Raw genomic sequence first — 25571 nt, 5'->3', positions numbered from 1 at the left:
TATAGAAGAGATCATGAACTCCTTAAGGGGTGGAGCAGGAGATGGGAGTTGGTGGGAGAGAGAGAGTGACTGGTGGAAATGGTACAAATACAATGTGCTCAGGTAGGAAATTTCAAATAAATTTTTAAAAAGACAAGATTCCTGTTTTCCTGGCATTTATATTCTAATTCAGAAAACATGTCAAATCAAGTTACAAATGAATGATGAATCAATCAGTTCCTCAAAGTGCCAAGTTCCTTAAGTAAGTAAAGACTGTGCTACATGTGATCTCTCAACCTCCATACATTAACATTTGTGAGAGACAGTGGACCACCCTGAGCATTTTACAATGTTTGGAGTGCGTCTGGCCTCCATCCTTGTCCCTTCCAGTGCTATAAACAAAATTATCTACAGAAACTGCCAAATGTCCCCTGGAGGACCACAAAACTCCTAGTTGAGAACCATTGTACAAGAGTGATGAGGCCACATATTATGTTTGTGATGATGTCCTTTTCACTAAAAAGGAAAAAAAAAAAAAAAAACTAATGAGGCAATAATTTAGTGAGAGGATTCCAGACAGAGAGAAACAAATGTCAAAGCACTAAGTAGGTAATGACCTTGCACTGTCCAAGGTTGTGTGGCCAAAGCACATGAATGGAGTGAATGAGACAAGAGAAGAAGAAAGATCTGGATTGCATAAGTTTGCTAGACCATGCTGGAAAGTTTTGATTTAAACTTGGTAAGTATGTATTGAAAAGTTTAGAAGAAGAGAGTTGCTGACTGGCTGTGGACTGAGAAATGCTTTGGGCTAGACCTTGAATATGCACAGGGCTGAGCTTTTCTAGCCTGAGAAGAGAAATAGCAGTACTCTGGGTGTGGATAAGGGATCAGAAATGATATATACTGGCTTTCACTGAACCAAGACTGCATAGAACAGGTTTTCTGAACTGTCAGAAATCAAAAGTCTACGGCAAAACTTGGGAAAACAACTCAGAGTAGCCTGCAAGGACAGTATGTTCTAGGTGACACATGGGCAGCAGCTGGGAGCCATGGTACCCACTGTGTGTGTATGGACTCTGGCTCAGCCCCAATCAGGTCTCTTTGAGAAGAAAGGGCTCAAAGCCAAGGGCAGGCCAGGTTACCCAACAGGAGCCAGGCACACAACCCAAGGCCTGGCAGTGATAGCACGAAGATGTCACTGGATTGACTTTGCAATGTTCTTGTTAGAGGTTTACAAAGCCAAGGTCTTTCTCTTCAACAAACAAGACTGAAAGCAGACATTCACTGCTGCATCATTGCATGTGTAAAGTACTGTCCAGTGTACTTCATGCTTAGTCTTCCAAAATCACAGGAAGCCATGTTCTCCTTTCAGCATGCAATTTTTAAAGGTGCTACAGCCTGGAGTTGCTCTACTGCTGATTGATAGAATATGAAATCTAAGCAGTCTCAAGACCTAAGCACCTGGTTCTAACATAAGCTTTGCAAACTGCTCAGATAAGGCTGTTGAAAAAGATGAAGTCAAGGACAGACCTAGTTAATTGCAGTCATTAGAACAGCAACCAGAACTAGCTGTTTTGATAAGCTCTGGAAATGAATGTTTAATATTTAATAATGGTTTAATCTTCACAAAGACCCAAGAAAGGTCTTACTAGCTGTCACATTATATACATAACAAATCCGAGGTTTACGTACCATAATTATCTTGTCCAAAGTCACATAGCAAGTAAGTGTTAGGAGTGAAATCTGAGTCCAGGCATGTAATGGCACAGCTCTTCAATCTGGAAATGAATCATTGATCTCTTCCAACAAAGAATTTATTAAGAACTCACATTTTATTGTGTAAAAATAAAGTGTATAATTTAAAATAATGCAACATTATTTAAAGGAATTTCACCAACAAGAACATCTGGTGATATTTTAAGTAGGTAATTCTTTGGAAATCTTCCATCGCTGTCTGTTAAAACAAAAAAATTTAAGGAGAAAACAGCTAATCCATTCATTTTATTTTCTTAATTTACAAACAAGTAAGTGGAAAGGAGTTGGTTTGTCAATTTGTTAATCCTTTCTTCACTAATGAGTTCAAGTATTTCCAGAATAACAGGTTAAGATTCATCCAAACCTCATCTGTACCCTCACCTCTAGATCTTCTAAGCCCAGTGATTCTCAACCTTCTTAATACTGTGACTCTTTAATATAATTTCTCATGTTATGGTGACTCCCAGTCATAAAATTATATTCATTGCTACTTCATAACCATAATTTCACTACTGTTATTAATCATAATGTAAATATTTTTGGAGATAGAGGTTTCTCAAAAGGGTCATGAACCATAGGTTGAGAACTACTGTTCTAGCCAACTACAGTTTGGGACATCAAAACAGTCTAGAACCGTAGACATCAATGACAGCATTTTAGAATCCATGTGTCTGAGTTCAAGTAGCTGACATGAAGGATGACATAGGTACTTTCTAAATGGCAGCATACTTCCTATAGCTCCAGGGTGATATAAGGACCCAATCTCCTGGTGCTAACAATGTGCTAAAAAGTGTGCATTCTCTAAAAGAAAATTCTAGCTTTAAGAAGCAACTGTGGAACCATCAAAGAAGTTCAGAACTTGGAAATGGAGGTTTAATGTTAGAACCTTGGGCAAACAACTATACTACAAACCATTTGAGATTAGAGACCTTCATTAGACAGGAAGGGGCACTCCCTGGCCCTGGCCATGAGGCAGAGTAGAGTGCAGGTCAAGAAGATAATGTATGAATGAACCATTTATGGACTGTGCAATGTTCTGACAAGAGAGACATATACAGATCTAGATCCTATATCTCAGGCTTGTGAACCAGGGATATGATGCCTCCCTTGTGCCCTCAAGTTTCTTGGAGAGTAGCAGTGTATGCTGGTGCAGAGACAAGACCAGTGTATGAAATGTATTTCTGCTTTCTGTATATTCTCAGGACAGACACAGGAAATTCTCCACATATGTAGCCAAGTATAGTGGCTTGGAATGCATTTCAGAGACTCAAGGGCATTTGTCTTAAGAAGTTTTGATATCCAATGATAATTATTATATAATGGGGCCCCTGCTGTCATTTTGCAGAGAGCAACATTTTGTCTTAGCAACACCCTGGGTTGTTTGGGATTTCCATGGGATCCTCTTGGCCAGCAACTCAATTAAATACAACCTACTCTGGTCACTGGAAGCCTCACCTGGTTATAAGAAATAGCCAATTGAAACCCAGGTGTGGTGAGATATTGTGTACCCCAATAAAGCTTACCTGGGAATCAGAGGACAGAGCCAGCCAGTATATTAGACATAGAGGTCGGGCAGTGGTGGCACACACCTTTAATCCTATCACTCAGGAGTGGGAGATCCATGTGGATCTCTGTGAGTTCAAAGCCACACTGGGCTTCATGAGAGAAGCAGAACCAGACAGTGTTAACACACTCCTTCAATCTCAGGAAATAATATGGCAGGACACAGAAAAGTATATAAGGCATGAGGAAACAGAACTCACTCTCTTTAGGCTGAGGATTTCGTAGAGGTAATAACTAGTGGCTGGCTGTTCTGCTTCTTTGATATTTCAGCTTTAACCCTGATATCTGGCTTTGGGTTTTTTATTATAAGACAATTATAAATTTGAACAACACCCAGGTCTCCATCAAATTCCTCCCCTCAGAGCTCAAAGGATCCCACAGAATAAGAAGTAGAAAGAGTACAAGAGCCAGAGTGGATGGAGGACACCAGAAGAACAAGGCCTTCTGAAAAACAAAGTAAGGTGCATATGAGCTCACAGAGACTGAAGCAACAAGCACAGGGCCTATACAGGTCTACACCAGGTCCTTTGTGTATATATTATAGCTATATGCAGTTTATACAATAAATACCATACTAAAAATACTATAGCTTAGTATTTTTATGTGACTCCTGACAGCGAGAATGAGTGGGAATCTGACTCTCGTGCCTGCTCTTAGGACTCTTTTCCTCATGCTGTGCTGCTGAGTCCAACTTCGATATGATAGTTTCTGCTTCACCTTATTATATTTTATTTTTCATGTATGGTTGTTATTTCTTAAAAGCCTGTCCTTTTCTACCAAGAGACAAAAAGAGGGTGGACCTGGAGAAGAAGGGAGGTGGGGAATAACGGAGTAAAGGAAAACTATAATCAGGATATATTTATTTTATGAGAAATGAATCTATTTTCAATAAAAGAAAAGAATGTAAAAATAGATTACAATATGTTGATAGAAATATGTAATTTGAAGAGCAATATGGGGAAATATAATAATGCAATGGAAAGTTTTAAAAAGGAAACTGAAAAAATAAAACTTTCCTAATTGGAGCTGACACTTGGTTTTTTCTAGACATCATCTTTGATATATGAGGTTTAAAGTATTTTAATCAGACTTAGTGTAGGCTGCTTGATTAAACCTGAATACATACATGTGTTCATCTATATAAATACAGTTTAGTGAAAAATAATAAAGGAACACTTTCTATTACTAAAAACATTGATGATTTTGTATGTGTTATGTGCTGGGACATTTGTATATGATACAAAAGATGGTCATGACTAATGATGAAGACCGAATCTACCTCCAAGAGCTAGTCTGATACTTATATCTTGGTAGGCTACTTCTCTGTCTTTCCCCAAAACTTATCATTATCTTCAAGCTTGTATTACTCTCTTGCTTTCTAGAACATAGATCAGATATAATTGTATCAAGAGTTCTACTTGAGCCCCGAATTCTGTTGTCACACTTATACAACTTGACTCAGCTTTAAACTAGCATACTGAATGAATATATCACAATATATCAGTTATCAGTGAATTATTGGATTGCATCTAATGTTTCACTGTGGTAAGTAATGGTCCCATGAACAGTAGTGATGCATGAAGGTTTCTGTTACAATGAGAGGTGTGACAATATTTCATGTTGTCAGAGTCCTTAACACAGAGATAGTAAAGTAAATTTTATCATAACCTTCGTTTTCATTCCCTATTCACTAGACATGCTTAGAGCCTCTTTATAAGAGGATGGGCCATATGCGTTTTCTCTTCTGTAAGCTGCTTATTTGTGATCCTTGCCAATTTTCCCATTGGGTTATTTATCTTCCATACTGATTCACATCAGTTATGTAAATATTTATGCAGCATATTTACATAAACTTTGTCCATTTTATATATTATTAATATCCCTTCTTGTTTTGTGGTTTAGCTTTCCATTATCTTTATAAGCAGTGAGGGGATTTGTCAAGCTTTTACTTAATGATTGTCCTGCATTGGATATATCCATCTCAAGCAGGAAATGTGCTCTCATTTGGAAATAGAAACTTTGAAAACATAAACAATTTTAGCTAAGATTAGATTGGATTAGAATGAACTCTCAAAACAACCATTGTTATTCTTACTTAAAAAAATAAAGGAAAATTTGGAAAAGGGATAAAGAAAATAGAGGGAAGAATTCCAAGCAATAAAGGAAGTGGACATTGAATGACACCCCTATAACTTAAGGAACACCAAGGACGCTTAGCATACATCTATAGTTTATTTTACATTTTTGAAGCATAGAGTAGGGATTCCATCTTGATTGTTTTTCTATTTTTCTTCCATTTATATAAAAAATGATTCTTGTACTGTGTACTAGAAGGTCCATCTTTTCTCCCTACAGTTGCAAAGTCTCTGCCACCCAGCAAGGTACCAGCTAAGTGTGGGTTTTGTATTGAGAGCTTGAGCCTGTTCAGTTTGCATATCATGCTAATCTCCGCTAATTATTAACTATTAGAGTTCTCTTCTGGGAGTGCTAGTCCTCTCAGCTCCTTCTATTTGTTCTCTTCAAGAGTCTCTTGGTTATTATTGGGCAATTGAATCTCCACTAAAATTAAAAATTAGGCCATAATTTGCCTCTTAAATATCTTTTGGTGTTTAAATTGGAATTTCATTTAATCCATAGATCAAAACAGGAGAAGTAACATTTTTATGTTATTAAGCTTTTGCATGAATAAAATTATTTTGTTTTTTAATTTTGATATAAAAGATTCTACTAGTCTTGAACTTCTGGCCCTCCTGTCTAAGGCCCTAAAGTACTAGGGTTATAGGCATATACCACCACACACTGTTCTCTTGTATTTTCTCATAAAGTGCTGAGGTACTCTAATTCTCACTACATAAATTATGTCACTCTTAAATGTCTTCCTAAGTACTACAAATACTTGGTGACTAGCTTTTCAAAATTATATTCTAGAAAGTCTTTGCATATAAAGACTGAATTTGGTTGTTAATGTTACATTTAGTTGCCTTACAAAGCTCTGTTATTACTTTGACTTATTTACAAATATCATTTAGTTTTCTATTTGGAGAGATGCATGCCCCTCCTAAAAAATGAAGAGAAATCTGTTTTCTTCTTTTCATATATTACTTTTTTTTTTTTGGAGTCCTGGAGACTTAAAGCAAAATGGCTACAGTGAATGATACATACTTGAACCTTGCTGAGAGGATAAATCTTCCATTTTTAAAGTATCTTCCCAACTTTTTATTTTGAAAAATATCAAGCCCTTAGAAGTAGAAATAACAATATATTTTGAAGTACTTGAAATTTAAGTTCCCTTCCCCCTTTTTAATTAGTATATACTACTTATGCAAAATAATGGGCTTCAATGTAATATTTTCTTACATGTACATAATATACTTTCATTGCATTCTGCCCCTAATATTACATTTTCTGATCCATCTCTCCCTGGTCTCCTTCACATATCCACATAGTTTTTCTTCCACTTTCATGTCTAGAATTTTATCTAGATTCTGCATGAGATAAAAACATGCTGCATTTGTCTGAGTTTGGCTTACTTCACTTAGCATGGTGATCCCCAGTTCTGCCCGTTTTTCTGGATATGATATTATTCATCACATTTCACTTCTCTTCTATCTTTCTTCTATCTTTCTGAAACCCCTTTAGCATTATCTGATATACTAATATCAGCACAGCGGTCATTCATGTCTTTTTTGAAGAAACTATTAATTCATTGAAAATTTCAATCATGCATAATCATATTCAGCCTACTCTTTCCCATAATTCTTGCTTAATGCCCCTCATCCCCTCCCAACCTCATGTCCTTCTTTTTTTATAACCGACCCAGTCCAATTTGTGAGTTCATGCACTGGATACAGTCAACCTACTAGGAGAAACATCCTTAAATAAAACAGTCTCTCTCTCCCCCAGGAGTCCTGAACTGTCAACATATCTTTGGTCAAGGGTGGGAGCTCATGATCCCCTCCCCACTTTCTCTTTCTCTTAGTTCAGTGGTTCCCAACCTTCCTAATGCTGTGACCCTTTAATACAGTTCCTCATGTTGTGGTGACCCCCAATCATAAAATTATTTTTGTTACTACTCCATCACTGTCATTTTTCTATTGTTGTGAATCATAATATAAACATTTTGGGGGAATAAGTTTGCCAAAGGGGTCATGCCCCACAGGCTGAGAACCATTGGTCTTAGTTATTTATTTTTTTTTCTATAGCCATGATGAGACACCAGGACCAAAGTAACTTACAAAAGAAAATGTTTATTGAAATTCATAATTCCAGAGGGTTAGAGTCCATGTTCATCATGGCAGGGAGCATGGAAGCAGGCAGGCAGGCATGGTGCTGAAGCAATAAGTGAGAGCTTACACTCTGGTCCATAGATAGGAAGAAAAGAGTAAACTGAAAATGACTTGGACTTTTGAAACCTCAAAGCCCACCTCTAGTGACAACAAGGCCTCTTCCAACAAGGCCACATCTCTCAATCCTTTGCTTTCATTAACTGGAGACCACACATTCAGATATATGAGCTAAAGAGGGCTGTTTTCATTCAAATTACCACACTCTTAGATGTCCTAATGCTCACAGCCTTGATTTTGTATAAGCCTTGGGCAGGCAGTCACAGCTGCTGTGAGCTCATGAACATAGCACCCCTGTTGTATCCCAAAGATACTGTTTCACTCTAGTCCTTCCTGACTCCAGCTCTTACAATCTTTTTGTTCAGTCTTTCATAATAGTTTCTGAGTTTTGGAAGAGGGAATATTATATGATGTCCCATTTGTGGCTGTACATTCACAGACACGTATTCTCTGCATTTTGATCAGTTTCTGCATTAACCACTCTACATTACACAAAGAAACTGGTCTGATGAGGTCTGAGAGCTGCACTAATCAATAGGGAGAGAGATCCAAATTTAGAAAGCAGTTTGATATTGTGTTCATTTAGCAAAAGAGTTTGTTTACCCCTGGGAACTATGCAATATTGAATCATGGGTTCTCGGTCGGATATATAGTAGCATGTATATGTTTCCTTCTGTTGGAAGAGGCCTTAAATACACTAAGAAAATAATTGGTTTATGTCACTATTTCATTAATGTGTATATCTTGCCATAGTGGTCATTATCATAGTTCACAGTGATCAGAGCTAGATGACTGCTGACCCCACATGCATGCATACGCATGTGCGCACACATACACACACACCAGAAGTCTGGATAGCCCCTTCCAGTACTAAGACATAAGTAAGGGAGAAATCCATAGAAAGCAAGCCATTAAACAGTACAAATTCAGTTCCTGCCTCCACATTCCTGCTTGTGGTCCTGCCCCACTTCCCTCAATAATGGACAGTGATATGGAAGTATAAACCAAATAAACCCTTCCCTTCCTAAGTTGCTTTTGGTCATAGTGTTTTATCGTAGCAATAGAACACTAAACAGTCACCAAGAGCAATAACAAACAATAGCCTGTATTATTTTGGGTATGTCCAGTACACCTTTGACCAAAAACTAGAGGGGAGGTATCCCACACCAGGAACTAGGCTTTTTATTTGCCAACCTATGGCTCTAAGAGGAGCATTATTCCATTTATAGGGTAATGTCAGTTAAATTCTCTTGTATGTATGTAAGATTTATAAAGTAGAATTTTGTATGGATATTTCAAACATTCTGAATGTTATTTAGCCTTGCCCTAACCCCTATCCTAGCCAAGTCTCCACCCCTTTCCCAACTTAAACCTCCCTTCCATTATTCTTCCTTTCCCATTCATATAATCAATGTTCTACTGTCTCCCCACCCCTACAATTATTCTTTCTCCTCCCTACCCATGTTCCCTTTCTAATTTTCTAGATTCTACATATACTTCAAACTGAACATACAAATCTAAACATTTGACACTAGGATTGACATATAAACTAGAACACTTTACATTTTTCTTCCTGTGTATGAGTAAATTCACCCAGTATGTTCTCCAGCTAAATTCATTTTATTGGAAGAGTTTGTAATTTCATTTTTCTTTAATGCTCACTAAAATTCCATTGGGAACCATGTTTTTATTATCCATTCATCAATTGATGGACATCTACGCTTTTTACATGCCCTAGCTATTGTGGAATAGAGCAGCAATGAACATGGATGAGCAAGTAGCTCTATAGTAAGATATAGAGTCCTGTGGGCATATGCCAAGGAGTGGTACAGCTGAGTCATATGATAGATCTATTTCTAGTTTTTTTGAGAAACAGTCACACTGGTTTCCACAGTGGCTGCACCAGTTTGCACTCCCACCAACAGTGAATAAGTGTTCCCTTTCCCCACATCCAACCTGAATTTAATGTCTTTTGTTTTGTTTTTTATAGTCTTGGCTATTCTAACTAGAGTGAAATGAAATCTCAATGTAGTTTCAATTTCCTTTTCCTTGATTGCTATGGACAGTAAAAACTTAAAAATATTTTGTAGTCATTTGCACTTTTTCATCAGAAAATGCTCTGTTGAGTTTCACAGCCCACTTTTAAGTTGGGTTATCATTTTCTCAGTGTTCTGTTGGGTCTCGTTATTGTTGTTCTTTGTATATTCTAGACACTAATCCTCTCTCAAATGTACAACTGCCAAAGTTTTTTTTTCCCCAACTTATAGGTTGAATATTCAGCTGATTGACAGTTTCCATTGCAGTACAACTTTTTAATTTCATGAAGTTCTGCTTATTGATGGTTGGTCCTATTTCCCAGGTTACCAGGGTCCTATTCCACAAGTCATTCCACAAGTCTATATCCTGAAATATACTCCATACTCTCATCTAAAAATTCCTAGAGCTGTAAACACTTTCATCAAAGTGACTGGCTACAAAATTAACATACCCAAATCAGTGCCCTTTCTATATACTAAAGACATGCAGACTGAGAAAGGAATCAGGCAAACAATCCCATTTACAATAGCCTCAAAAACAACGTAACTTGGAATAAACATAACCAAGGAACTGAAACACAGTGAAAATTTGGAGACAATGGAAAGATAAATGAAGCAGACACCAGAAGATGGAGAGATCTCTCATACACATAATTAGTAGGATTAATAATGTAAGAATGGCCATGCTACCAAAAGCAACACAGAGATGCAGTGCAATCCCCATGAAAAATTCTAATGCAATTCTTGACTGAACTGAAAAAAAACTTAAATTTCGTATAGAAGCACAAAAGACTCTATATAACCAAGACAATTCTGAAAAAATAAAACCTCTTCTGGAGGTATCACCATTCCTGAGTTCAAGGCACACAGAGCCATTGTACTGAAAACACAATGATACTGGGACAAAAATAGACACATTGGTCCATGGAATAGAATTGAAAGTCCAGATACAATCTGGGGACCCTTGTCTTATTCTTAGTTTTGAGAGAAATGACTCTGCTAAAGAATTATATTTTCTGTAAGTAATTTTAGTACTCATTAATAGATTAAAGAATTTTCTTCTACTTATAATTTGATACATTTTAAACAAATGGAATAATAAGTGTTTATTATTAAACATTATTATTATTAAATTGAAAATAAGTGTTTATTTGATGTTTTGAAATCATGTGGCTTTAAACATATTAATATCAAAAGGTATACAAATGGACTGAATTTCTAGCAAAACTAAGCAAACTTACTTTTGATGTATTATTTTTTGTATAACTGTTTTGACTGATACCTTTACATTTATCAGTAAAATTGCTTTATTTGCATTTTGGTTCATAAAATGGAATTAGAGAGCAGATTTTCCTTTTGAATTCTGTGGATTTTCATGACATTGGAAATATTTTTGTTTCTTAAAATGCTGTAGAATTTGCTGACATAGCATTTGAGCCTCATATTTTCTGGTGTGAAGAAACTTGCAAAATTCTATAAGGTTTAAATAATGCACTTAATACAACTGACTGTGGAGAAGATACATAGTAAAACCCTTCTCAAAACTAGGTAGACTGGCCTTCTTAAGCCAACATAGAACTCAGAAAAACTTAAAATGCTCTAGTCAAAATACCAAGACTTACTGTCAAAGAAACATATATACATAAGAAAATCGATAAAATAGCCAATTATTAATAGCTAATTAGCTGCATATCCTTTTAAGAAATGAGACAGCTATGCTAATTTCTACTGTGTGATGCTAGAGTTAGCACTGCTAATCTGTAGTTCTGATTATTTTTTGAGATAAGCTCTTATTGTATGTTGAAGCTGCTCTCAGATGGCCAAGCCTCCTACCCCAGTCTACCAAGTGTCTGCATCTCAGGCATCCACCAGCTCACAATTGTATGTTAAGTAGTTTTAACTTGTGTTTTAAGATTGTTTTAGATAATACATACATGTTTAGAATAGCTATGCCTTCCTAATTAATTGAGACTTCCATTTCTGTTTAAGGAAATTTTTATCCTTAATTTTTTGTTATTTTTATTTAATGTCTTTTTTATGTTATTTCACTTATTTTATCTGTAAATATCCATATGCATGAACCACACAGCTGTGTTTTAAAATGCAAAACTGAGTGTAATGCAAAACTGCATACTGAGTGTAAAAATAGACTTTTGTTAGTCAGGTATCTTTTTTTAAAAAAAAAAAAAACAACTTCCTCTTTCTTGCTCATTTTTATTTCTTTCTTTATTTCATATATTAATTTTATATCCTGCACCTGTTATTCTTCTATCTAATAATTGGATATTAAGTCTAATGCATTGTTTGTTGACTTTTGTTATTTCTCACCTCTGGTGGTTTGTGCGTTCCTACTAATTTATCTTGAATTGGTAACTTGTGGGGACAGTGCTACTGGCTATGACAGCAGCATTCATCTTTATTACTCTGATTCTTAGATATAATGTGACCACCCACCTGTGTTCCTGCTGCATCCCTTCCTTGCCATGATAGAGTATATCCCTTAGAACTATAAGCTGAAATCAACACTTTCTAAATAAAGTTTCTTCTTGTTGGGTATTTAGTTACAGTAATTGTAAGATGAATTTCTAAACGGTCTTATTAATAAAAAGCCTGGTGCCAGATAGGGTTAAACTGAGAGGTCAGAAAAGCAGAAAGAAGCCAGCCACATTTTTCAAAATCCTCAGTCAAAAAGACCTACTTCCTGTATACCCATGCCTATATGCCTTTCTGTTCTGCATCTCACTTTCTCTCTCCACCCAGCTACATCATTTCCTGTCTATCTGTACAGACCTCCAGACCTCTATGGTTAGTGCTGGGATTAAAAGCATGGGTCAGCATGCCTGGATCAGTTCCCCAGTGTGGCCTTGAACTCACAGAGATCTGGATGGGTCTCTGCCTCCTGAATGCTAGGATTAAAGGCATGTGCTACCATTGCCTGGCTTCTGTGTTTAATATAGTAGCTGACTTTTTTCTCTGATCCTCAGATAAGCTTTATTAGGGTGCACAATATATTGTGGAACACTATATCACCACAAGCAATGAGTAAAGTAATTAATACACTAGCCATATTTTCCACAGTGGAGGATTCATTTTTGCTGAGAGTCAGGAGGTAGTCCTAGTCTGGGACAGCCTCAAACTTTCAGCAAGCCACAGTCTTGATCTATTAATTTCATGCTACACTTTTCTAAATAGCTCTCATGGTCATGTGCTCATGAAATCTAGTGATAAGCAGAATGTAGATGTCGAACATTAAGGTGTTCTAATGACTGATGCTCCCTTTAAACTCGTATTGAAGGTCTACAACCCCAGTATGACTTTTTGAGAGGAGCTAAGACATTAGAAGGCCCTTAAGGTGAAAGGAAGTCATAAGAGTGTGTGGATTAGAAAAAGATGGTGCTTAACACCCCGTTCTGTTCCCCTCCTCCCCTTTGTATTAGAATTATCAGATAGAGCAGTTAGACATATAGAAAGATGTTGACTGCTTGCTGGTCAAGAGACTAGTTCTTGAAATGAAATCTACCTAGCTAGTCCTTCATCTTGGATATATAAGTTTCCAGGATTGTGAGATATAAGTTTTGCTATTTAAAATAATAAGTCCGTAATATTTTATTGTGGCTGCTCATACTGACTAGGATGTTTTGTTTTGTTTGTGTATTCACAGGAAAAAAAATAACAAAAAACAAACCTCACGGAACCTTCTCAAGCACAAACAATGCTTGCCTCCTGCTGGTTGTCATAAAAGATCTTGACTCAGATCTTCTCTGTATTCTGGCAGATTATTATATCACTTTAAAAATCTGAAACACTTGCATGATAGTTTTCCATTCCAGTGCCATGAACTGTCTTGTAAGCATTCTTTCCACTTGAAATTTGCAGATGTCACTTCCCCTCTACATGACCCTGTTTCCCTGGCACCTACTCTCCCTGTCTACGTTGATAAATTCACCTTCACTGAGTTCCTTGGGCTTCACATTCAGGATCTCTCACAGCTTGCTGACGTTCACACTCCTCTAGAAAGGATTTCCTTTCTAGTTTCATATATATTGTTTGAATTTCACTTCCAGTGTTTTTCCTTTTCATTTCCCTCCTTTACTGTTAGCTTTATTGACTGAGTGGCTCCTCTGACTATTACCTAGAAAATGGATAATTTTATCCATTTCTATAAAATGTCACTCAGCTCTATCAATGAGAGACAAACGGCAACAGGTTACCTGCACCCCGTTGTCTGCACATACTTTTAATACCAAGCACACTGTGACCAATCACCAAGAGGCTGTGAGAGAAGTGACGCGATTGGTTAATATACAGTTTGCAGCTGTTGTTTATGTCATCACTAATCAGGAAAAAGGATTGGGCTAAATGTGATGACAGCAGCTTTTCTGTGGCTACTGGACTATGGACCATGCTGGTGGAGATGTGATGACAGCAGCTTTTCTGTGGCTACTGGACTATGGACCATGCTGGTGGAGATGTGATGACAGCAGCTTTTCTGTGGCTACTGGACTATGGACCATGCTGGTGAAGATGTGATGACAGCAGCTCTCCTGTAGCTACTAGACTATGGACCATGCTGGTGGAGATGTGATGACAGCAGCTTTTCTGTGGCTACTGGACTAAGGACCGTGCTGGTGGAGGGCTCCTGTTATTAGCCAGCATGTGATCACTGATAACTGGAAGTTGGTCACATGCAAAGCAAAGACTACCTGCACTGTAATGTTTTAATCTGTAACATCCAGATAGTCTAAAAGATGGCATTTTCAACCAAGGGGCTGAGGCAGGAGAAATCCAATTTGAGGCCATCCTGGACTATATAGGAGAAGGCTGTCTCATAAAGAGAGAGAAAAAAAGGTAGAATTTCTATTACTTTACAGCTTTAAACTGTATTATTAAATTTTGGAAAAAATTACTTATTCTAACCCTTTCAAATCTCCATGTTATCCTTTATAAATCATAGCTACCAATAGCATTTAATCAAAATTATTGTTTTTGCCTTCTAGCTATCATTGGCTATTACCCTACTCCTATTAATATGCTTTCCTTATCAGCATATAATAAATATCCAGCCAATGATAGTACCAAGAAATGGATATAATATAAATGTTCCTCAACTGGTGGATGCATAAAGCTATATATGTATGATATGTATATAACTATATATGCTATATATAACATATATAATGAATACTATTCAGCCATAGGACGAATGAAATTCTGTCATTTATGACAACCTGGATGGAAGTGGAGTGACAAGCTGCTCAGTTAAAAAAAAAGGCATAGAAAACCAAACACCCCCTTTATTTCATTCATATGGAAAATTTTAAAAATTGATATTCTAGAAGCTGTGAACAGAGTGGAAGAGTGGATACTAGAGGGTGGGAAGGTTAGGAGTGGGTAGGGAAAGGTTAGTTACATTGTAAACATGACCAGAAGTTCTGACATGTCACTGTTCAATAGGATCATGACAAATCATCCCACAGTATATTCAAAGGAGCTTGAAGAGAAGGTATGAAGTATTTCTACCAGAAATATGTGTGACTGTGAAGACATTGATATACCTACTGACTTGAAAATTTAACACTGTGTACAGGTATCAAAATACCACACAGTAACCTATAAATATGTATAACTTCATGTGCCAATTGAAAAACTGAAAAGAAAAAGAGAAAATTTACACTGACTCTTTCCTTTTACTTAGGGATGTTTTTTTTTCCCCCATATCATTTGGTAAAGGGTTTTCTGATTTCACCCAAAGATGGCTTACATATTTAACTACGTCTCCCACTAGTTGCTGCTATTCGCCCATAAAACTGAAATATACTGTTCAGGAAAATTATAACCTGCATATGAATATGATATCACTTTTCATGTGGCTTATCTTTAATGAATAGTTAAAATAATTAGTGGTTAAACTGTGAATGTCTTAATACTTCTCCAAACCTTCCCCTAAGTTCAACAGAAATGGACCTACCCTTATAATCAAATCAAAATGATTAGTGTTATCCAAAAATGACTCTAGCTTTAATTGACACAGGCTTTGCCTTGTAACACAATACTTACAACTAATGGGAGGCACTATGTTTTAAAGTCATACTGCTGCTGGCATCGTAGAATGACACTGTCTTCTAATAACTTCTTACTCTGGCATTCATTATATATTAATAATTTAGTTGAACAAATCATTAGAATGCTATTATTGATGGAAAAAAATCACAGTTCCCAAACCAGATACTGATAAAAATTTCAATTGTCCAAAAATTACATTCTCTGAACAGACTATAATTTGAGAGAGAGTTCCTATTTTGGAATGGAAAGGAAGTATTTGAATACATAGACTGATTCTTTGAGCCAAGCACTAAGCAAACAAAGACACAGGTATTTCTTCCACATAAAATTATGACAGAGGATGGCACACAAGGGTGCTTTGGGAAAAAAAGTTCTAACTGTAATTGGACCTTGATCATACTTGATAAAGGAAGCCAAGTCACTGGATACAACAGAAAAAAAATTGTTTGGCATAAAAACTATTTTTAAGTTAAGGAAGGCACATAGGTTATGCATTTCTAATGCAATAAAATAATGAGAGAAAAGGGCCAAAGAATAAACACAAATCACCTGCCATCATTTAATAAGTTACAGTTTCACTCATGAAGTTGAATTTGGAATAACTTTATTAAGAACAGCATTTCCCTATAATCAAAAGGAGTTTATTTTAATAATTATCTCAGTGGGGTTGTTAACCTGAAAGTCTGAGGTTACATATCCTTGTCAAAGGAAATTTCAATCTTTGCAATTATTTCAGAAAAGAGAACAAAGTTCACTAAAGTTATAAGGTGTAAAATACAAAGTAGTAGGAACTTTACTTGTGATGTGAGTTGGTAGCCATTTTTTAACTACAAATATACACAATCCAGCCCTCCAATCTCTATTCTTAGGTATGTTCACAGTAGAAGTGTAGTGTGTGTGTGTATGAAAACATGTATTAGTGTGTTCATAGCAGAAGTATTGATAAAAGCCTCTCACTGGAAGATTCCTAAAGGCTCATCCCAACAGAATGGACCAACCGTGGTACTTACTGGTAAAGAGATCAAACCAACGGCAATGACACACAGTCTCATAGAGTAATCTTTTGAATTTCATGCTGAATAAAATATGTCAGACACATTAAAAATAGACCATAAAATCATTCCATTATACTGAAAAAATGTAGTTCAAAGTAATTTTTACATCCAAATAAGGGTAGAGCAGATGGCTCAATGGATAAAAATACTTGTCTTGCAAGCTTAGCACCCTGAGCTTGACCCCCAGAATCTAACTAGAATGCCACATGCAGTAGCATACATCTGTAATTGTAGAGCTTCCATGGGGAATTAGTCAGTACAAAACCCACAAGAGAGCCCCTGCCTCAAAAGCAGAGTAGGGCAGCTGGAAAGAGTGCTCAGGACTTAAGAGAAGTAGCTGGCTACTCCTTCAAACGTTCTAAGTTCAGTTCCCAACACTCACATCAAGGCTCACAATTGCCTATAAATCCAGCTTTAGAGGATCTGATGTACTCTTCTCATCTTTGTGTCACACACACACACACACACACACACACACACACACACACACACACACACTTTTCTTTAAAAAAAAAAAAAGGGAAGAAAAAAAGATGAAAAGGTGAAGTTGGATTCCTGAAAGTTGTTCTCTGACCCCCACAAGTAGATCATAGTAATACATACACACATGTACATACATTATATATACATTCTGGCCCCCAACAAGATCATAATAATACATACACACAAATGTACACACATCATGTAGACATTCTGACCCCCACAAGTAGATCATGAGTACACAAACATACATATACACACATTATGCAGACATATATATCATACATACATACCACTCATACACACATATGCATAGATTATACATGCACATATACCATACACATATGAATACCATTCACAAGTGTGTGCATACACATACACACACACACAATATAATTAGTGGTTAGTGTGGGTCCAGAGAGCCTGTGTCTAGAAAGGAAGGACCTTATAAATAAAGTGCTTGCTATGAATGAGTTGGGTCCATTTTGACTTCAGTAAGAATAGTTTGAGCTCTCTACTTTGCATACCTAATTCTCCATGTATTACATTTCAATAAAAATTTAACATCAAAATTATATAAAAACACAAAGCAAAGTCCACTCCTACAAAACACCATGGTAGGAATATTGTCATGATAATGTCACTTTTTCATGTTTAACTAATCCACCTGAAGAGTACAAAATAAATATTTTATATCCCACTTTAGAAATATGTTTTACTACAGACACATTTAAGCCACCAGAGAATACACCATTATTAAATGGATTTGGATCCAAATGTGTTTCTGAGTCAGAATTTGGTTCTTAAAATAAAAATTAATGAGAGTCAAATCTATTCACTGCCTGGGTCAAGTTTCTTTCCAGCTCACTGACACTCAGTCTCCTGTTTTCCACCATGGCCCCTCGAGACTGGATCCCACCCTGAAGGTGTGGTCAGGCCAGTGAAATTCCAGTTCCCCAACTGATTGCTGCTCTAGTCCTCAGGGTTCACTTTTTTTTTTTTTTTTTTTTTTTTTTTTTTTGAGAAGCGTTTCTCTGCGTAACTTTTAGAGCTTTTCTTGGAACTCACTCTGTAGCCTAGGCTGGTCTCGAACTCACAAAGATCCACATGCCTCTGCCTCCTGAGTGCTGGGATTAAAGGCATGTGCCACCACTGCCCGGCCTCAGGGTTCACTTTTAAACAATGGATTCCCTCTCAAGATGACACATAACTACTGCTGTCCATCTAAGTCACACAGAATGGCAAAATGGGATCCCTCTCTCCGCTTCTGGACTATCCACCAGCAGAAAAACTGTCTCAGCCAAACCTGAAGCTGGAGCTGTGGGTTCTGAGGGCTGTGAACTTGACCTGAGGGTATAACTGCTGTGGCCACCAGGCTCACCTTTGGGGTGAGGCTTTTCTTTCCCTCCTTCTGCCGTCATCCGCATGGGCGGAACTGGGCTCTATTGGCTATTTCTCTGTCTTTCTTTTCCTGAGTACTTCGTCACTATTCCATCTCCTTTTCAATTTTCTAAAGCTCTTCTCTCTTTGAAGTAGTCTATTCTTGCTTATACCGACTCTTTCTTACTCAGGTGTGGTCCTTTGGATGAGAAATGTCCCACATAGGTTTGTGTATTTGAATACTTGATGCCAAGCTGCTGGTGCTGTTTGCCAAGGTTATGGAATCTTTATGAGGTGTGTGTGTGTGGAGGGAGGGAGGGAGAGGGAGGGAGGGAGGGAGGGAGGGAGGGAGGGAGGGAGGGAGAGAGAGAGAGAGAGAGAGAGAGAGAGAGAGAGAGAGAGAGAGAGAGAGAGAATGAATTCGCATAAGCCTAGAGTTGGCTGCATAAAAACGCTTCTGATTGACTCACACCGGGTTTCCCTGTGTCTTTTATCACAGTTCTCTAATGGAGCTCCAGAATGAAAGAGGTAGTTGAACCTCCATTACCAGCCTATTCTAGTCATTTCTCTGTCGCATCATAAGTAATTGCTTAACTAACATCTGTGTAAGAGATTTTGGCCAAAACAATGGAGTAAGTACCTCATTCCAAACTTAGTACATAATTAGACACTTAATTAGCAAATTACCTTAAAATAATAGCATAATACTGTGTATAGTTACACAGGGAGTTCACTTTAATCTCCCTCTTAAATTTAAATATGTAATAATGAACATATACTGACAAATTATCATATCTCGGAACCTATTCTAAAATCAGTGTCATCGCTAGGACCTTAGCTATACCCCCTCAGGTATGTTATGTTATGCCTTGTATGGACATTGTACCTGTATGGAAAAACTGAATTTATGGGTAGGCATGTACCTTTACTCCATTTGCTCCTTTCTTTTCATGTTACAGCTGAAGTCCTGTATCAATGTGTGCAGATTTGAAGAAGAGACCTAACATGAGGTGTTCCCATATCAGGGTACACAAAGGGTCATGTAGCTGAGTTATTGTGATGGTCAGTCCTCCCATGTCTGCAAGATTTAGAAAGATGAAAAATCCGGATTTTTCTATTCAAGCTTCAATATTTTCATGTGTGTTTTTGTTTTCTTTTCACTGGGAAGAGAGAGGCGGTGTCACAACCAAAGGTTGGATTCTTTTGTTGCCACAAACATGTGGCTAGAATCACCTTAGGGGAGAAATGAGTTAGTGTCAGCTTACAGGTTATAGGCCATTGTTGAGGAAACTCATGGGAGGAATACAAGTGGGAACTTGAGCAGAAACCGTGGAGGAATGCTGCTTGCTGGCCTGATAACAAGCTCATGCTTAGGTATCTTCCTTATACATCCCAGTACCTCCTGCCAGGGAATAGTGATGCCCACAATGAGCTGGGCCTTTCTACATCAAGACAATGCCACCACAGACATGTCCACAGGTCAATCTGATCTAAGCAACCATTCCTTTATCAGGTGACTCCAGGTGAAGTCATGTTGACAATTAAGACTAACAAGGACACACAGTATGAATACTAGGGAGTTAGGGACATTAAAGACCCCCCCCCTTTTTTTTAATCAACATCTGATGAATCTATACCATATTGTTAGCCTTTCAGTAGAAAATAATTTAAGTCAAAAAATCAGCTCCCAGAGGCTGGAGAGATGATTCAGTGGTTAAGAGCACATGCTGATCTCCCAGAGGATCCAAGTTCCAGTTCTCAGCACCCATATTGGGTGGCTCACAACCTCACAACCACCTATAACTCCAGCCCCAAGGAATCCTGCTCCAGGAGATCTAATGCCTTTGGCTTCCATAGTTACCTGGCTCTGCACACATGTACACAAGTACACACACACACACACACACACACACACACACACACACACACTTTAAAATAAATTTAAAAAGAAAGCCAGCCCCCAGGACAGAAAGATTGAACTTCAATTTCAATCACAGTTTCTAAAAGTCTTAAATCTTTGTTTTTAAAAGTATTTAATTGTATTAGTGATATCAGCCCTTATTTGTTTTTGAGGAATACCTTGCATTAGGAATCATTTTACATCCTTAAAAAAAAAACTTAGACCCAACAACAAAATGCTGAGAAAAACACTTATGCTTCCAAATGTTAGAATGTCTGCTTTACAGATGCAAAGCCCAGATAATCTGGTCATTCAGGGATTGATGCTACCAATAGGAGTTGTTTGGTGTTCCAGGACCAGAAGTCAAGTGTATACAACTATGGGCTTGGTGTCCCCCAAAGGAACACTTACAACCTCATGCTGACACCATGGACCTCCCCAAATCAGCCTTAAAAGAAGTCCATCACAAATGCAGAGAAATCACTTGCAGCATTCAGTACCAAGAAAAAAAAAAGTCAGAGTGGGATTCTGAAATTCTTGAACCTGATGTCAGTTTATTATGTATTGAACAAATACAGCTTTGGGCTGGTGGTTTTATATTATATTCCAGGTTTCTTCCTCCTCCTTATGACTTCAGCTAAGTCCTCAAGATGTGGCGTCTATACAATTGTAACGAGTTATTATAAGAAATTGAATCTGCAGCTCTCTTTTAAATAATCAGATTAAATTCAGGGTACATTTCCTATCATAAGAATTTCAAAGCGCTTAAAATCTGGGACAGATTTTTTTTTCCGAGATGTTACAGGAACTAACGTGGGAGGAAGAAAGAGAGGAGGCAGCGGAAGTGAAGGAAAAGGAGGAAAAAGTGGTGGGGGAGGTAGAGGGGGTGGAAGAAGGAAGGATGGAGGGGTGGAGGGGGCAGTCAAGAAAGCCTGCTCAGAGAAGTCATGTTGCCATGAGGAAGCAATCCTATTAAGGAGTTTGGCTTGCTGAAGAGCTAGATGCATTTTTTTCTCTGGACTTTAACTTGGAAGATGACAGTGTTTTATCACACATAAAGCAACGAACTTTCTTAGAATACCAACAAGTGGGATTCAAAGAATTATGTTCTGAGGACATAATGATCACTACAAAAATAAACAAAAAACTTCTGGTTTATTTCTCACTGGAAGAGAGCCCACAAAACACGGGGCTTTTTCAAAAGAGAAATCTGATGTAGAAAGAAGCTCCATCTAAGGAAACCAAGAGCTTGAACATCCGGGAAGGTGGGAGTAGGAAACTGTTCACGCTATTTTTTTCTCCTCTATTATATTTTCTCTTCCTGATAATTTTGGGAATAGCATCATGTCCCAAATTCCTCCTGCTACTGCCAATGTGCTGAACTTCCTGTTCCTGTGTGGCAGGAATCCATCAATCCTTAATCTTTTCATTATTAATTCTATTCCTCAATATAGGTCACTTGAGTCTAAAGTACTCAGTTACAGATAAAATATAACTCTCTACTAGAGGGACATATTTTTATCTCCACATTCAAAGAGTTGCCTATTCCACATGTCAAGTGTTAATGGGGTGACACTCGTAACTCTTCAGGAGGATGCCATAATTTAGAACTCTACTTTCCCTTTGGGAATTAGACAGAAGTCCCATGAACATAAAATGAGAATTATGTGACTTAAAGGAGGCAAGATCAGACCCTTTAGCTTAATATAACGATGTAAATTGTGATTCCTACACAATGTGGAAGTCTCCTCTGAAACCAGACCAACACTTATGGAAATGTCATTATAACCCCCACAGCTGTTCCTACACCCCCAATGAGTGCAGGGTAGATTAGGATAAACTCCCCATCCCATCTATATGCTGAGAATCTCAGTGAGCTTCCTTACTCTTTTTTGTATTTATTTCACTTATTTTTTCTGCGGTGCTCTGTCACTGAACCATGCTGTTCCCCTGTTCTTAATTCTAACCAATGGCTTACTCTAGTTTTAATAAGAGATAATCACTTTATCAGAGTGTCATTGACTATAAGTAATAAACACATTATAATTAAATTTATGGCCACTTGAAGAAGGGTCCTGTAAAGCATCTACCTCAAAACCTGACCTGACTGTAAGTCACCATACATATGGACTATTTCATTTATTTTGCAAGATTGATATATAAAGTTGTGTATCCATTGGGTATTTAGCAAAGACCACAACACTTAAACAGTGCTGATGAAAATTAATATAAATTGCTGAATAATCCAGTAAAAATCTTACCCAAGTGGCACATTGTAGATATTATTTAAAAAATTTTTAAAAATTGATGTTTTTCCTAACATGTTACATAATTTTTTAAAAATCCTATTCTATTATCCATATAATCTGTGAGAAGAAAACAACACCAAGCTCAGTCCACAGATGAGTGTGTAAAGTTGCTTAAATACTTTGTAATAATGGCTCACCAGATGAAGAAACTTTTCTGGGCTAAGTGATAGATCAATCAGTAAGTGCTTGCCTTGCAGTCATGGGGCCCTTTTTTTGAACTCCTAGAATTGACATTAGTTTTTTAAAAAAAAAAAACTGGGATACTGGCACACGCTTGTAATCCCAGTCCTAATTCCTGACAGGTAGAAACAGGTAGATTCCTTGGTCTTACTGGCCTGGTCCACCATCGCAGTCTACTCAAAGAAATCCAGACTAGTCAGGATCTTTAGCAGGGAGGGGGCAGAGGAATGAGGGCTTGAGAGATGGCTCTGTAGTCTAAAGTGCTTGCTGCTCAGTTACAAGGAGCAGAGTTCAGATCCCAGTCCGTGGAACAAGTCAAGCATTCCACAAATGCCTCTAACTATAGCTCTAAGGGATTTAGAGATCTGATGCCTTATTCAGGCCTAGTTGAATGCTGCTGTGTATATCCTCATACAGACATATGCACATAAATAAAACAAATATTTAAAGACAAAACAAAACAAGATGGCCCAGTGTCTGAGGAACTACCAAACTACAGCCAGGGTTATCCTTGGCCTCTACATGCATGCGTACTTTCACACACACACACACACACACACACACACACACACACACACACACACACAGAGACACAGAGACAGAGAGAGTGTAAATCTATATGTAGGCTGCTACGGGGGGGATTAGTTTAAATAAGGCAGCAGATGGTAATCAGAGGCACTGAAATGCACAAAGGTCACCAATGAATATATTTTCTGCTTAGGACGAATATACACTGATGACTTACTCTTATTTTAGACATTTCTTCAGCAAAGTCACTTCATTTCCTGGAACATTACAGATTATAAAGAGGAGAACAACTGTTGAAGTACACTTTTGGCAAGAAAGAGTATCTGACACTAGAGGGAGGGACCAGAAATGATACATCATCCGATGCAAGCATTCAAAGGGCATATCTCCCTTGATTGGTAAGTACATCTCACCATGTCTTTACTCTCCATGTGGGTGAAAAGGAAAAAAGCATGTAACCCTAGCTATCATATACAACATCAAATTCTATTCAAAATGTTGTTGCCAATGACAATGAAAGCCATTATCTACTATACAAAGGCTTCTGTTCTGACAAAACTTATTATTGCTAAGGTTTTGTCCAAAGAAGAGGCAGTTATAATGAGCTAATAAAGTCCCTGCCCAGCACTTGGACTTCCAGGGTGATAAGGGAAAGCTGGTTACCCTTCATGCTTTTCCTATGAACTATCCAAAATTGATCACACTGACTCACACTGGGCCCTAGTCCAGGCAGGACACTACTCAATAAAGATTATGGAGTTGAAATGAATAATCTTATTGTACATGTTCATGGAACCTCTGGTCCATTTGATTTCTTTAATTCATTCATCAATAATTAATGATAAGTAGTAGAAATTCTTGATACATAGGTCTCATAGGTCTGACATACTTCTCCTTCCCCATTTCAACACAATTTCAACAGGGAAAGAGGGTGGTAATAATAAGAGCTAAGGGTCAAGTGCTGTTGTGAACCACAATGACATGTTACTTCATTTGGGGCCAGAGGGATGACTCAGTGTTTAAGAGCACTTGATGCTCTGTCATGCAGCCCCAAGTTTGGATCCCAGCACCCATGTCAGACAGCTCACATATGCCTGTAACTCCAGCTCCAAGAGATTTGATGTATCTTCTGGCCTCTTTGGGCACACACATTCACACACCCAGAAGCACACATGCATAAGTAAAGAATAAAAAATAAAAAATATTACTTCATTTGGTCAATATAGCTACAAAACAGCTACAAGTATCAGTCTTATTTTAGAGAAAACAACTGAACAGAGTGATTTTGGAATTTGTGCAAGGCTTCCCAGACACTAAGTGGGAGAACTGATTTCCTAGAGGAAATGGATATCAGCATTCTCACAGATAGGATTGTTTTAAATTTATTTATTTTATGTATATGACTTTTGCCTGCATGCAAGTCTGTGTACCATGTGCGCAGTTCCTGAAGAGACCAGAAGAGGGAGTCTGATCCCTTGGGATTTAAGTTACACACTGTCCTGGGCTGTCACATGGTGCTGAGAATTGAACCTAGGTCCCCTGAAAGAGCAGCCAGTGCTCTTAAGCAATGAGCCATCTCTCCAGCCCAGTGATAGACTTTTTAAAGAGCCCATAAATGAAATGCTGTCAGCATCATGAGTCCCAGGCACTGAGATTCAGAGTCATCACGACAGTGTGCTTAAATATATTAACTCTCCCCAAACTGTCAGAGTTTGCTTTGCCCTGAGTTCAGATGCAAAGGGATCCAATGGCCCAGATGCAGAAATGCCTGATCATTGTATGTGCAGTGACTTTAGAATATTTTCTTTTAAAGCTGAGTTTCTCACAATATTCAAAATTGATCATCAGTGTAGCATCAAAATTAAAATTTCAAATAAATAAGAAAATGAAGTCAGCCACCCCTTGAAATAGTTTTGTGCATAAATAATAGTTGTTGCCTAAAACTAGTATTTCAAACAGAAAATTTTTGGTCACAAATGGCAGAAACTCCATTCCAACAG

At 37.6% G+C, this 25571-nt stretch overlaps 1 long non-coding RNA gene across 8 annotated transcripts in view; it reads left to right on the top strand.

Annotated features, from left to right (window-relative positions):
* Window positions 1–25571, top strand: part of LOC128100120 (uncharacterized) — a 128496-nt gene that overhangs the window by 59419 nt on the left and 43506 nt on the right. For all 8 annotated transcript variants that reach the window (XR_008214667.1, XR_008214672.1, XR_008214670.1 and 5 more), the window contains 4 exons: window positions 13338–14524; window positions 18846–18948; window positions 19154–19286; window positions 23800–23969. This is a non-coding gene — a long non-coding RNA (uncharacterized LOC128100120). The remainder of the gene's footprint in view (window positions 1–13337; window positions 14525–18845; window positions 18949–19153; window positions 19287–23799; window positions 23970–25571) is intronic.

Source organism: Peromyscus californicus, unplaced genomic scaffold (genome assembly GCF_007827085.1).
Source record: "Peromyscus californicus insignis strain IS unplaced genomic scaffold, ASM782708v3 Scaffold_6__1_contigs__length_162567912, whole genome shotgun sequence".
NCBI classification, from domain to species: Eukaryota; Metazoa; Chordata; class Mammalia; order Rodentia; family Cricetidae; genus Peromyscus; species Peromyscus californicus.
This window is presented reverse-complemented; position numbering and strand designations above follow the sequence as displayed.